At 39.9% G+C, this 15,440-nt stretch overlaps 1 long non-coding RNA gene across 2 annotated transcripts in view; it reads right to left on the reverse strand.

The window, feature by feature from the left end:
- The window catches only part of LOC107133137 (uncharacterized), a 191,894-nt gene that overhangs the window by 49,827 nt on the left and 126,627 nt on the right, over window positions 1-15,440 (reverse strand). The gene's annotated exons all lie outside the window — the stretch shown is intronic.

Below are 15,440 nucleotides of genomic sequence, written 5' to 3' on the forward strand. Positions count from 1 at the left end.
GTTGGAGAAGACTCTTGAGAGTCCCTTGAACTGCAAGGAGATCCAACCAGTCCATTCTGAAGGAGATCAGCCCTGGGATTTCTTTGGAAGGAATGATGCTAAAGTTGAAACTCCAGTACTTTGGCCACCTGATACGAAGAGTTGACTCATTGGAAAAGACTCTGATGCTGGGAGGGATTGGGGGCAGGAGGAGAAGGGGACGACAGAGGATGAGATGGCTGGATGGCATTACTGACTCGATGGGCACGAGTCTGGGTGAACTCCAGGAGTTGGTGATGGACAGGGAGGCCTGGCGTGCTGCAATTCATGGGGTCGCAAAGAGTCGGACACAACTGAGCGACTGATCTGATCTGATCTGATAATTTTCCTCTAATCCTAAGAACTAGAAATTCACCGAGAGACCTCATAATTGGTGAGAAATTGCATTCCCAATCGACACAAAAGAAAATATCAGTTTTGCTAAGTTTTCAATTAAATTTTCCTGAAGAAGAACTAATCAAAAGATTCTCTTATGATTTCTGCCACACCTACTTATTTGGGGATAAAAATGAGATCTTTAAAAGTTTGCTTAACATAACATATAATATGTTTGAAAACTAATGATCATACAATATATTTTTGTTTCCTAGACATCCAATAGATAACTTTGATTTTTTCCCTCTTTCAATCAAAATTCTCACCTACTCCTTATTCATCAATTATTAAGGTAGTAAAACAATGAGGAAGAACTAATGTTATCGGACGCTATAACTAAGATACAGGCATTATGCTTCACATGGATTATAAAAATAAATCAAGTCATATGGAATAATGGCAGTTTTAAGTCATTTGCAAATAATTACATTTCACCCTAAATTTCTAAACTGTGGCCTCTCTCAATAGCATTTTCATCACTGCTGAAATATTCTGGTATTTCGCTAGAACCATGTAATATAAGTCATTTTCCTTTCTTTTCCTTAGTAGCATTAAAATGTGTACATATTAAATTAATTATATTTCAATTAATTTTCATTTGCAGTTTCTTTTCAATCACAATGAATTTAGAAATTAATTAACTTGATGACACGCTACAAAAACAGGATTAAATGGAAGGCTCATCTCTAAAACCACATAAGAAATAAAATGTCATCTGTCATTTGAATTTATTGTCCCTTATCACTTAAGTATCAAATAATATAGTTCTGACATTTAGAAGAAATACGATGTGCATAATAAATGTCAAGGCTTTTTTTACTCCTCCAATACAACTTTATTTTCAAAAAGCATAACAATAAAAACGCAGGTATCATGTAATTTGTTCTTTTCACACTATAATCTTTGCCTAGAACATGCATCAGCCAAACCGGATATCTGTTGCCTAGCAACCATCTGACAATTGTATGACTTAGATGACCTGGATATATTTTTGACTGTTAACCCTTCTACAACTGAGTTAATTAAACACTTAGAAGCTCTTAGGAATCCTAGGTAAATAATATTGAAATGGAATTTGATTTTAACCTTCAATGATTTAATTAGATTGATTATTTTATTAAAAGAATTAAAGAATCAGAATAAAAATGGCAAGGTTTCGCAAACAGCAATAAACTATTTTATAAACATATAACGACAGCTTCAATGTTCTCATCTAATAAGCTTAAGAAAAATAATACACTGAGTAACTCTTGCAATTGAAGCTTCAGTTCCTACCCTTATCATCTAATTTATATGTGTACATGATTTTCCAAAATTTCAGTGTCACAGAAAAACTCTTAAAAATAGAGTCATTGACATTAGCTCAGTTTTGTCAATGACAGACTTCTCTAGTGCTTAAAAAAATCATAAAGATAAACAAAGAAATGTTAATCTGCCAAGCATTCAAGAAAATATATTAATCTCTAATGTAAATATGAAGCAATAAAAGTAAAGATTGCATCTGTTAAAAACTAGTTATACTTCAAAAAGTACACTTACTGGATATATCATGCAAGCACTTGCAAATGAAGGATAAAGAGACAAAGAAACAAGAGACTGAAGTCTTTCTTTGCAAAGCAGTGACACTTAAATAACTACAATTTTCCCGCTTCTTGAGGCTAAAAATTAACCAAATGCTTTGCTGAACTCTGACAATGCTGTATCCTTAAAATGTTAATTTCTACTTTAGGAACAAACTGTGCAAGGGTCTTCAAATTTTTCAGTAACTATAAATAGAATAATTGTCCCCATCACATTAGTCAAACTATTATTAAATTTTATATGGGTAGAAACAGCCAACAGAAAAGAATGTGTCTGTGCATCTGTATACCTAAAGTAATTCAGAACAAAACCAACTGGCTACTCACATACTTAATTTTCAAATTACTAATATTATTAACTATATTTTCCTATTATGCTTGAATACATTTATTATTAAAATCAATTTATTAAACCCTGAGTGGAAAAGGGCAGTGATTTGTAAATTAGCTAAATGTTTGCAACATAGAAAAATGGTCCCTACTAATTGAAGAGAATATCTTTGATTCTTTAGGGATAAAATATTATACTGTTAACTGTAAATAAAGGCTTTTTTAAATACATGAATTATGAGCTTTAAAACAATGAAATCAATAAGCTAATTTACATCATTCAGTTAATTATTAAGTTGTAAATATAGTTCAACTGATGGTTTTTAATTCAATAAAATATCTTCAGATCAGATCAGTTCAGTTGCTCAGTCGTATCCGACTCTTTGTGACCCCATGAAGCGCAGCACGCCAGACCTCCCTGTCTACCACCAACTCCCGGAGTTCACTCAGACTCACGTCCATCGAGTCAGTGATGCCATCCAGCCATCTCATCCTCTGTCCTCCCCTTCTCCTCCTGCCCCCAATCCCTCCCAGCATCAGAGTCTTTTCCAATGAGTCAACTCTTCGCATGAGGTGGCCAAAGTACAGGAGTTTCAGCTTTAGCATCATTCCTTCCAAAGAAATCCCAGGGCTGATCTCCTTCAGAATGGACTGGTTGGATCTCCTTGCAGTCTAAGGGATTCTCAAGAGTCTTCTCCAACACCACAGTTCAAAAACATCAATTCTTCGGCACTCAGCCTTCTTCACTGTCCAACTCTCAAATCCATACATGACCACAGGAAAAACCATAGCCTTGACTAGACGAACCTTTGTTGGCAAAGTAATGTCTCTGCTTTTGAATACGCTATCTAGGTTGGTCATAACTTTCCTTCCAAGGAGTAAGCGTCTTTCAATTTCATGGCTGCAGTCACCATCTGCAGTGATTTTGGAGCCCAGAAAAATAAAGTCTGCCACTGTTTCCACTGTTTCCCCATCTATTTCCCATGAAGTGATGGGACTGGATGCCATGATCTTCGTTTTCTGAATGTTGAGCTTTAAGCCAACTTTTTCACTCTCCACTTTCACTTTCATCAAGAGGCTTTTTATTTCCTCTTCACTTTCTTCCATAAGGGTGGTGTCATCTGCATATCTGAGGTTATTGATATTTCTCCCGGCAATCTTGATTCCAGCTTGTGGAAAATTCTGAAAGAGAGGGGAATACCAGACCACCTGATCTGCCTCTTGAGAAATCTGTATGCAGGTCAGGAAGCAACAGTTAGAACTGGACATGGAACAACAGACTGGTTCAAATAGGAAAAGGAGTTTGTCAAGGCTGTATATTGTCACCCTGTTTATTTAACTTATAAAATATCTTACTAGAGTTCTTTTAGCAAATTTTAAGTTGTATTTTTTGGAAGATATTAGGAGAAAAGTTAAGATTACCATACATTCTAAGAGTTTTCTATCAAATGGAAAAAGAAAGAATGGTAACTAAAAGAAAAGAATCAGAGCATTTGAGGATGCTTGTTGTTATTCATATTCTTGACAGTAGACTGGAAGAGTAAGGGCAATAAGAACAGAAGAAAAAGATACCATTGACAGACCAGGAGGACGACTATTGTGGAAGGAAATCTGAGAAGAGGAGAGAAGGGCAAGTCTCCAGAATACAGGCGGCAGAGCATCACCGGGCGCTGGATTAGGCAGTGACGGGAACGCAGGGACTCTGCACACGCCGAGTTGAACGCTGCAGACAGAGGACTACAGAGACGCAAGTTTCACCTTGCTCTTCCCTTTACTCGGATGTAGCCAGGTGGGACTTTCACCTTCTCAACGATGAAAGACAATCATCTTTCCATCACAAATTTTCCAGTGTAGTCTGACCAGAGCCCATCCAGGGGAGGCTTCGTCTGCGCAATCATGGCTGAGCCAGCTGCGCCCGGTAACACCCCCGAGGGTTGGGGAGGAGTCAGCATAGCTGGGAGGAGCCAGCTGGAGCAAACACCTTCACACGCTCTGCTGGAAATGCCTCCACGGAACGATATCAGAGGCTCTCTGCTTAAGGGAACGCAAAGGATACAGAACAACAGGGCCCTGATCCTACAGGACAAGAAGGGAAAGGAAATTAACTTATGAACACAGACTTTATTTCAGGTGTTTTAAAATTGAGCACACTTATCACCAATGAACTTTTTGATCTTTTTATTTTTCATTGTGGTATATTCGATTAACAATGCTGTGATGGTTTCAGGTGAACAGCAAAGGGATTTAGTCTTACGTATACATGAATCCATTGTCCCCCTAACTCCCTTTCCATCCCAGCTGCCTCATGGCATCGAGTGAGTTCCATGTGCTCTACACAGCGGGTCCTTCTTGGTTATCCATTTTAAGCATAGCAGTGCGAACACATCCATCCCAAACTCCCTCACTCTCCCTTCCCCTCTCTTCCCCCAGCAACCATATGTTACAGAGTGTCATTCTGAGTGAGGTAAGTCCGACAGAGGAGAAATATCATATGACATCCCTTATATGTGGACTCTAAAAAGAAATGATACAAATGATACTTACTTACAAAACAGAAGCAGACTCACAGACCTAGAGAATGGACTTGCCACTGAATTTTGGTACAATTTCAGGTGCCAGTTTAGGTTTTGCAAGTTGTGTGAACTTGCAAAGTTATTCAGTCTTTATGAAACCAGATTTTCTCTGTTAACTGAGAAGAACAACACCATATTAAAGAAATGATGACATATGTAAAGCACTTAGGTAGTACCTGGCACATGTAAGTACTTAAAAATAGAGGGAAAATGTATGCAATTGGAGGTTACAGGATGGAAAATTAATTTTGCACTTATAAACACATTCACAGATACTCCAAAACTACGAAAACAACAAATATAAACAGAGTTTCATTTGGCATATTCTTTGCACTCAATGTGAGCACATTAACTCATTTGTAGTCGCAAATATCTTTGTGAAATGGATACAATTACCATCACCAAGTGAGAAGCCTGGGACTAAAATAACTTTTATAACTTATCAAAGTATCTAACAATTTTTAAAACCTAATTTCTGCCAAGCACTTTCCTATATGCTCAGTCTGCAGAAGTCAATAAGACAGAATGAAGATCAGAAGAGCTGGTCTCCTACCCTGGGCTGTGCTTTATTCCAAAGCCTCTGCCCCCTTCACATGCCACTATCTAACTTGGAACAGCGAAACGGAATGCCCTTTTCCCTGGTGGTGATCAACCAAGAGAATTCTAACAAGGTAGCCACACTTTTAATCAGTACAGAGTATCTAGACCACAGAGTGAGCAAGTTTAGTGTATAAATCGCAGGGGAAAGTTAATGAAACCAGAATGTTGAATATGGTTACATATATATTCAGCCATAATTGGGCAGGAGTAAATGTTGGTTTTATATCAGCGATCAAGCCAAAATAATTTAATGTTCATGAGGATTCAAGCTAAAGGTTAATAGAATAGCTCATGCATTCAATGCATATTTATTGAACACCTAAGTGCCAAAGTATACTTTCTAACTCCTAAAGTAGGAATCACAAAGGGAAGGAGGAGCAGGAACTAGGGTCTTTAAGGACGTGTGTAAGCAGGCGAGGGAGACGTGTGTGAGTGCTGGCGTGAGGACAGACAGAGCTACAGAAGGAGGTAGGAGAGTAAGAACAGTCTCATCAGGACCTGGGTCACAGCAGTTTGTCTTGAGAAGAGAGGTGGCCAGAATGATTCTAGAAGGTTGAGATGGCAACTGTTGTGTGCTAACTTAATTGCTCCACACAGTCCCTAGATAATTGGTTAAACATTATTTGGGGTGTGTCTATGAGGGTGTGTCTGGATGAGATTAATATCTGAATCTGTAGCAGAATAAAGCAGAATGCTCTCCCCAGGTGAATGAGCTTCGCCTAATCCACTGAATTCCTGAAGAGAACAAAAGTTTGGAGGCAGGACTGGGAGGGTGAGAGACGGGGAGGCCTGGCATGCTGCAGTCCATGGGGCTGCAGAGAATCAGACACGACTCAGCGACTGAACACCACCACAACAGAACTCATTTTCTCCACCTGCCTTTGAGCTTGGACACTGGGTCTCTGCCTTTGAACTTAGAGTGTGACTGGTACTCAGACTATCACTGCTCTTGGGTCCCCAGCTTATTAACTATAGATCTTGGGACCTCGAGTCTCCATAATCATGTGAGCCAATTCCTTATAATAAATAATCTTGGTTCTGCTTCTCTAGTGAACCTTAATTAAGATTCACTAAGAGTGAATCATAAAAATAAAGTAGAGAGAGAAGTGCTTCAGACTGAATAAAGCAGGCAACTCTCTGATGCAGGATAATGAATAAGGAGCCGGAAGAAGTTCAGTGGAGCTGCAGCAGGCATCCAGGGAGGACGAGCACAAAGATAAAGCTGTGTTGGAGAAGACTCTTGAGAGTCCTTGGACTGCAAGATCCAACCAGTCCATCCTAAAGGAGACCAGTCCTGGGTGTTCACTGGAAGGTGAATGAAGCTTCAATGTTCACTGAAGCTGGATGGGAAGAGCTGAGTCACTGGAGAAGACCCCAATGCTGGGAAAGATTGAGGGCAGGAGGAGAAGGGGACAACACAGGATGGTTGGTTGGATGGCATCACCGACTCGATGGACATGAGTTTGATCGAGTTCCAGGAGCTGGTGAAGGACAGGGAGGCCTGGCGTGCTGCAGTCCATGGGGTTGCAAAGAGCTGGACAGGACCTGGCACCTGAACAGCAAGGCAGCGTGAATGCATCATGGAGGAAACTGTAACCCGTGTTCGGGAGTTTTAGCTTCAATCTTCGGGCAGAGGGAGTGTCTGGGGAATGACATGATGCAAACAATTCTGTGCCTGCATTTGTGTCTAGCAAGAGGCGGCTAACTGAACTGGAGGCTGCTGCAGTAAGATGGGTGGCTGATGCTGATGGCCTAAGAAGGTTAAAGCTATGGAGATGCAGAGAAGGAAACAGATTCAACTGGGGTGGTAGGATTCAAAAGATGTCTTTATTGATTGAACACAGAGGTTGTCTACAGAGGAGGAGGCATTTGGACTGCCCTCTGTCTTCTCAAAACATAAGCAAAGCTAACATCTGGGTGGTGGTTTCATTAAGAGTTGTGAGAAAGGAAGTTAACGAGCTCAGTGCTTCCTAACCGTAGTTGAACGTCGGTAGTAATGAACAGTAGGCAGTACAGAATGTAGGCATGGAATTCAAAAGAAAGACCTGGCTTGATTGAGTGGATGCAGACGTCTTTGGAACATTAGACTTGTAGCCCTTGGAAAGAATAAGACCCTCCCATTGAGAGCACTCACATACCATCTTACACAGTAAACTGACTAAACATTTAAAATATGTAGAAGAGTAGAGGCACTTCACATATTTGCTCTCTATTTTTAATATAACATTTCTGCCGGGGAGGAGATTTTATAGTAAACGAGCATCAGATGCTAAAAGTCATTCTGCGACAAATAGCCCATACAGGAAGAAGCAATTAGGGAAGGTAACGGCCGGCATTGATAAGAGGATATGAAACTGTTATAACTAGCATTACTTAGAGCCAGCATTCAAGAAGGCTGATATCAAATAAGATGTGTTTTCAAAGAAAGTATCAACCCATTAACTTCATATGTTTAATGAACACACAAGTGGTCATGGTTTATTCCATTTTCTACAAAATGTATTTGAACAATATATCTAACCACATGTCATGAAATCTTGTGAGCTTTATCTTAAGGTGAAATCTGAAGTTCCTTTTCCAAAAAGATTTCATATCATTCATGAAATAAAACTCTCATCTTGATAGTAATCGCACAGCAGATTCCATGCATCATGTCACGTTCAATTCCTGTTCTATTGGTCAAACATCAGTATGCATTATTAATACAAGGGGTCAAGCAAAGGCTACATTTAGATTTAGTTTTAGATTCACTTCCAATATCTTAACAATTCTTTATAGAGCACACATTACTCTTCAAAACTGTCTTTCGTAAATACTATCCAAATAAGACAAGCATAGCCTCATTCTTTTCCCTTTCCAACTTTTCTATATCATTTAATGCTGTAATTATTCTTCCACTTTACCTGTTTCTCTTTTCCTTTCTTTTCTTAAAAATTAATTAATTTATTTTAATTGGAGAATATTTACTTTATAATATCGTGATGATTTTTTCCATACGTCAACATGAATCAGCCACAGGTATACATGTGACGCCCCCATGCTGAACGCCTCTCCCGCCCTGGTTGCCCCACAGCACCAGCCTTGGGTGCCCTGCTTCATGCATCAACCTTGCACTGGTCGTCTATTTTAGACGGTAATGTACACATTTCAGGGGCATTCTCTCATATCATCCCACCCTCGCCCTCTCCCACAGAGTCCAAAACTCCGTTCTTTACATCTCTGTCTCTTCTGCTGCCCTGCATGTAGGGTCACTGGTACCGTCTTTTTAGATTCCATATATATATGCATTAATATACAGTATTTGTCTTTCTCTTTCTGACTTACTTCACTCCGTATAATAGGCTAGAGGTTCTTCCACCTCATTAAAACTGATCAAATGCATTCCTTTTCATAGCTGAGTAATAGTCCATTGCATATATGTACCACAGCTCTCTTATCCATTCCTCTGCTGATGGACATCTAGGTTGCTTCCATGTCCCGGCTATTGTAAACAGTGCTGCGATGAACATGTCTCTTCCAATTCTGGTTTGCTCGGTGTGTATGCCCAGCAGTGGGATTGCTGGGTTGCATGGCAGTTCTATCCCCAGTTTTTTAAGGAATCTCCACACTGCTCTCCATAGTGGCTGTACCAGTTTGCATTCCCACCAACAGTGTAAGAGGATTCCCTTTTCTCCACACCCTCTCCAGCACTTATTGTTTGTAGAATTTTTGATGGTGGCCATTCTGACCAGTGGCCACTCTGTCTGGTCTGACCACTTTAAAAAGCAGAGACATTACTTTGCTGACAAAGGTCTGTATAGTCAAAGCTATGGTTTTTCCAGTAGTCATGTATGGATGTGAGAGCTGGACCATAAAGAAAGCTGAGTGCTGAAGAATTGATGCTTTTGAGCTGTGGTGTTGGAGAAGACTCTTCAGAGTCCCTAACTGCAAGGAGATCCAACCAGTCCATTCTGAAGGAAATCAGTCCTGAATATTCATTGGAAGGACTGGTGCTGAAGCTGAAGCTCCAATACTCTGGCCACCTGATGCGAAGAGCTGACTCATTGGAAAAGACCCTGATGCTGGGAAAGACTGAAGGCAGGAGGAGAAGGGGACAACAGAGGACGAGATGGTTGGATGGCATCACTGATTCGATGGACATGAGTCTGAGCAAGCTCCAGGAGTTGGTGATGGACAGGGAGGCCTGGTGTGCTGTAGTCCATGGGGTCACAAAGAGTTGGACACAACTGAGCGACTGAACTGAACTGATTCTGACTGGTGCGAGATGATACCTCATTTCAGGTTTGATTTGAATTTCACTAATAAAGAATGATGCTGAACATCTTTTCATGTGTTTATTGGCCACCTGTATGTCTTCTTTGGAAAATGTCCGTTTAGGTCTTTTCCCACTTTGTGATTGGGTTGTTCCTTTTTCTGGTATTGAGTCGCATGGGCTGCTTATATATTTTGGTGATTAATTCTTTGTTGTTTCCTTTGCTACTATTTCCTCCCATTCTGAGGGCTCTCTTTTCACCTTGCTTATAGTTTCCTTCATCGTGCAAAAGCTTTAACTTTAATTGGGTCCCATTTGTTTATTTTTGTTTTTATTTCCATTACTCTGGCAGGTGGGTCATAGAGGGTCTTGCTGTGATTTATTTCAGAGGGTGTTCTGCCTATGTTTTCCTCTAAGAATTTTATAGTTTCTGGTCTTACATTTAGGCCTTTAATCAATTTTGAGTTTATTCTGGTGTATAGTGTTAGAAAGTGTTCTCTTTTCACCTTTAGGTACTCAGCCTCCTAAAGGACATCAAAAGAGCTAGTTTCAACACAAAATATTCTCAGCCTACATTTAGAGGAGGGCAATAAATATGTTTGACATTGAAAACATAAATAACTTCACAGGAAATTTAGTCAGGAAAAGTTGGGGTGGAAAGATAATCAGATCAGATCAGATCAGTCGCTCAGTCGTGTCCAACTCTTTGCAACTCCATGAATCGCTGCACACCAGGACTCCCTGTCCATCACCAACTCCTGGAGTTCACTCAGACTCATGTCCATCGAGTCAGTGATGCCATCCAGCCATCTCATCCTCTGTCGTCCCCTTCTCTTCCTGCTCCCGATCCCTCCCAGCATCAGTCTTTTCCAATGAGCCAACTCTTCGCATGAGGTGGCCAAAGTACTGGAGTTTCAACTTTAGCATCATTCCTTCCAAAGAAATCCCAGGGCTGATCTCCTTCAGAATGGACTGGTTGGATCTCCTTGCAATCCAAGGGACTCTCAAGAGTCTTCTCCAACACCACAGTTCAAAAGCATCAATTCTTTGGAGCTCAACCTTCTTCACAGTCCAACTCTCACATCCATACATGACCACAGGAAAAACCATAGCCTTGACTAGATGAACCTTTGTTGGCAAAGTAATGTCTCTGCTTTTGAATATGCTATCTAGGTTGGTCATAACTTTTCTTCCAAGGAGTAAGCGTCTTTTAATTTCATGGCTGCTCCAACTCTCACATCCATACATGACCACAGGAAAAACCATAGCCTTGACTAGATGAACCTTTGTTGGCAAAGTAATGCCTCTGCTTTTGAATATGCTATCTAGGTTGGTCATAACTTTTCTTCCAAGGAGTAAACGTCTTTTAATTTCATGGCTGCAGTCACCATCTGCAGTGATTTTGGAGCCCAGAAAAATAAAGTCTGACACTGTTTCCACTGTTTCCCCATCTATTTCCCATGAAGTGATGGGACCAGATGCCATGATCTTCATTTTCTGAATGTTGAGCTTTAAGCCAACTTTTTCACTCTCCTCTTTCACTTTCATCAAGAGGCTTTTGAGTTCCTCTTCACTTTCTGCCATAAGGGTGGTGTAATGGTAATAACTTTAATAATGACTAATATTTGTTGAGCAATGCTTTATGACAGGTACTATGGATCACAATAAACTGTGGAAAATTCTGAAAGAGATGGGAATACCAGACCACCTGATCTGCCTCTTGAGAAATTTGTATGCAGGTCAGGAAGCAACAGTTAGAACTGGACATGGAACAACAGGCTGGTTCCAAATAGGAAAAGGAGTTCGTCAAGGCTGTATATTGTCACCCTGCTTATTTAACTTCTATGCAGAGTACATCATGAGAAACGCTGGACTGGAAGAAACACAAGCTGGAATCAAGATTGCTGGGAGAAATATCAATCACCTCAGATATGTAGATGACACCACCCTTATGGAAGAAAGTGAAGAGGAAATAAAAAGCCTCTTGATGAAAGTGAAAGTGGAGAGTGAAAAAGTTGGCTTAAAGCTCAACATTCAGAAAACGAAGATCATGGCATCCGGTCCCATCACTTCATGGGAAATAGATAGGGAAACAGTGGAAACAGTGTCAGACTTTATTTTTCTGGGCTCCAAAATCACTGCAGGTGGTGACTGCAGCCATGAAATTAAAAGACGTTTACTCCTTGGAAGGAAAGTTATGACCAACCTAGATAGCATATTCAAAAGCAGAGACATTACTTTGCCAACAAAGGTTCATCTAGTCAAGGCTATGGTTTTTCCTGTGGTCATGTATGGATGTGAGAGTTGGACTGTGAAGAAGGTTGAGCTCCAAAGAATTGATGCTTTTGAACTGTGGTGTTGGAGAAGACTCTTGAGAGTCCCTTGGATTGCAAGGAGATCCAACCAGTCCATTCTGAAGGAGATTAGCCCTGGGATTTCTTTGGAAGGAATGATGCTAAAGCTGAAACTCCAGTACTTTGGTCACCTCATGCGAAGAGCTGACTCATTGGAAAAGACTCTGATGCTGGGAGGGATTGGGGGCAGGAGGAGAAGGGGACGACAGAGGATGAGATGGCTGGATGGCATCACTGACTCGATGGACGTGACTCTGAGTGAACTCCAGGAGTTGGTGATGGACAGGGAGGCCTGGTGTGCTGCGATTCATGGGATCACAAAGAGTCGGACACGACTGAGCAACTGATCTGATCTGATCTGATGCCAAATACTTTAGGTGCTAATTAAACCAAAAATATAAATTAGAAATCACGTGGGACCGAAGAAATAAAGGAAAAGGAAATAACATTTGTTGAACATCAGCATTGTGTCAGATCTTTGTATATATTACTAAACTTATTTTTCTCAGAAAACTTATCAGATGAAACTTAGATTCAAACCCAGATATTTTTGACCAACAAATGCTCATGCTTTCTTCTATGAGGCTTTGACCTGTATCAGGTAGCCTCCTGGGGAAGGGAGAGGCCCTGATCCTAATGCAACTCAAAACCATGCCGCTGGCGACACTATCAAGAGACAAAAAAAAAAGTAACCCCTGGATTCCTGAATAAAGGGAAAAAACACAGAGACAGTGAGTAGGCAATGCATACCCAAATTAAGAAAAATGAGGAATTTTCAATAATGAAAGGTGAGATGCTGCTGCTTTGAACAGGATGGTGAGTGCATCACACACGTTGGGACGTGGAAAGTCATCATTTTTTACAAACGAGGGTCTTCAGAAGGGACGTACCTAGAAGACACATTCCTAGCTAGGTCCTTTCAATAAAATCATTTTAAATGATCTAGTGATGGTTTGAAATATGATACATAAACATGGTTATTTTTAGTTGCATGTAAAGACTAAAATAAGGAAACATATCAGGGCTTCTCTGATGGCTCAAATGGTAAAGAAGCTGCCTGGCAATGCAGGGGATGTGGGTTCGATCCCTGGGTCAGGAAGATACCCTGGAGGAGGAAACGACAACTCACTCCAGTATTCTTGCCTGGAGAATCCCATGGACAGAGGAGCCTGGCGGGCTGTATAGTCCATGGGGTCACAGAGAGTCAGACACAACTGGGCAACTCCAGTCCTAACACAAGGAAATACATCACTGAAAGGCCAGAGCTAGTCTTGACATACTTGCAGAAATAAATCACACAGCTCTAATTCCAGGATTCTGGGGAAGCAGGCAAAATCAGAGGGTCACTAAGACCCAACTTCTGCTCCATGGACGAAGAAAGACTGGAACAGAGATCTGCTATGTCATGGAAGAATCTTTAAAGAGAAGACATGACTCGAATTCTCACAACTGTCCGTGAATTTTTAGACATGATTCTAATTATCATTATTGTCTTTGAATTTTTAAAAGATGTTCTATGAAATAAAAGTAGAGGCCAAGACTTGTCCAATAGGGGATGTACACAGAGAAATGACAATGAATATTAGGGCTAGGAAAAGATATAATCAATATTTCCCATTAATGTCAGATGTCACTGAAATGATATCTAGAAGAAGGAAGGCACTTTAATGACTCGTTATTCTTTCATTTGCGTGGGGGGTGGGGGACAGAGGGATAAAATTTTAGTCCTAAACTGCACATCTCTCACTGGCGTTACAATAGGATTGTCATTGGAATTTCATTTTAAAGGGCTAAAAATTGACAGATCAGAGGATGAGATGAAAACTTTGCTTGACTCTGCTAGTACAGTGATCTGGAGTACAATGGGAAAAAAGCACAAAACAGAACCAGTTGGAGCTCGTTCCCTTCACTGACTTATTAACAAGTAAGAAAGTCATATCGGCACTGCAATCTGTTTCCCCAAATATATCTAAATGAAGAAAAGGAGGTTGCTAATGGTGATACCATTACATTGCAAAATTTTCTTCCACTATTAATTTCCCTTAAGTCTGAAGGAGTATAATTTTGCTAACCTTAAATTTATGGTCTTAATTAGTATTAAAGATATTTTAAAATGCAGAAACAAAATTTATCATTTTTTTCAAAGTTGCTATACTTTTTTCTTTAAAGAAACACAAAGGAGAAAGTTACTTAAAGATCAGCATTTAAACAGTCATAATATATACATATACAAATATCTTGAACTGCATGTATTTTATATAACGAATTGATATTCATCCTAGCTTTTCCTTGTTTTAACGCATCCCTTGTTCCTTCCCCATCAGCTAAGTCAAGTGCCTAGAGCTTTACTGTTTTTCTAGAAAAGATCTCTTGCCCCCACATCCATTCCAAAAAAAAAAGGATGTAAAATAATGACATGAGGGATGGTACGGGGAGGGAGGAGGGAGGAGGGTTCAGGATGGGGAACACGTGTATACCTGTGGTGGATTCATGTTGATATATGGCAAAACCAATACAATATTGTAAAGTTAAAAAATAAATGAAAAAAAATAGAAAAAATGACGTTAAAATCAAATGAAGTTTAACATCTTTTTGATAATTTCAAAATTTCAAACTCCATGGTATTTGTTGCACCTCTGACAGTTTTTAAAATTAATTAATTTATTTTAATTGGAGGCTAATTACTTTACAATACTGTAGTGGTTTTGCCATACACTGACATGAATCAGCCACGGGTGTACATGTGTTCCCCATCCTGAACCCCCCTCCCACCTTCCTCCCCATCCCATCCCCTGGGTCATCTCTGTGCACCGGCCCTGAGCACCCTGTCTCGTGCATGGAACCTGGACTGGCGATCTGTTTCACATATGATAATACACATGTTTCAATGCTATTCTCTCGAATCATCCCACCCTTGCCTTCTCCCACAGAGTCCAAAAGACTGTTCTTTGTATCTGTGTCTCTTTCGCTGTCTTGCATATGTGGTTGTTGTTACCGTCTTTCTAAATTCCATATATGTGCATTAATGTACCATATTGGTGTCTTTCTTTCTGACTTACTTCACTCTGTACAATAGGCTCCAGTTTCCTTATGAACTACAGCATGTTCTTTTTTTTAATTACGGAAATTTTCAAACATATAGAAATGTAAGAAAATAATATACTAAAGATATTTTATCTACTTCTTATCTTAATAGTAATTAACATTTACCAATCTCAGCATATCTCTAAAAAAAAAAAACAAAAGAGTTGTGTGCCCTTATAAAGGAAAATAAACTTTGAACCACAAAGTAATAAACTTACCATCATATTTTACATTATAATTATTTTAAACTGGA

This window comes from Bos taurus, chromosome 14 (assembly GCF_002263795.3).
Source record: "Bos taurus isolate L1 Dominette 01449 registration number 42190680 breed Hereford chromosome 14, ARS-UCD2.0, whole genome shotgun sequence".
In the NCBI taxonomy this organism is placed as follows: domain Eukaryota; kingdom Metazoa; phylum Chordata; class Mammalia; order Artiodactyla; family Bovidae; genus Bos; species Bos taurus.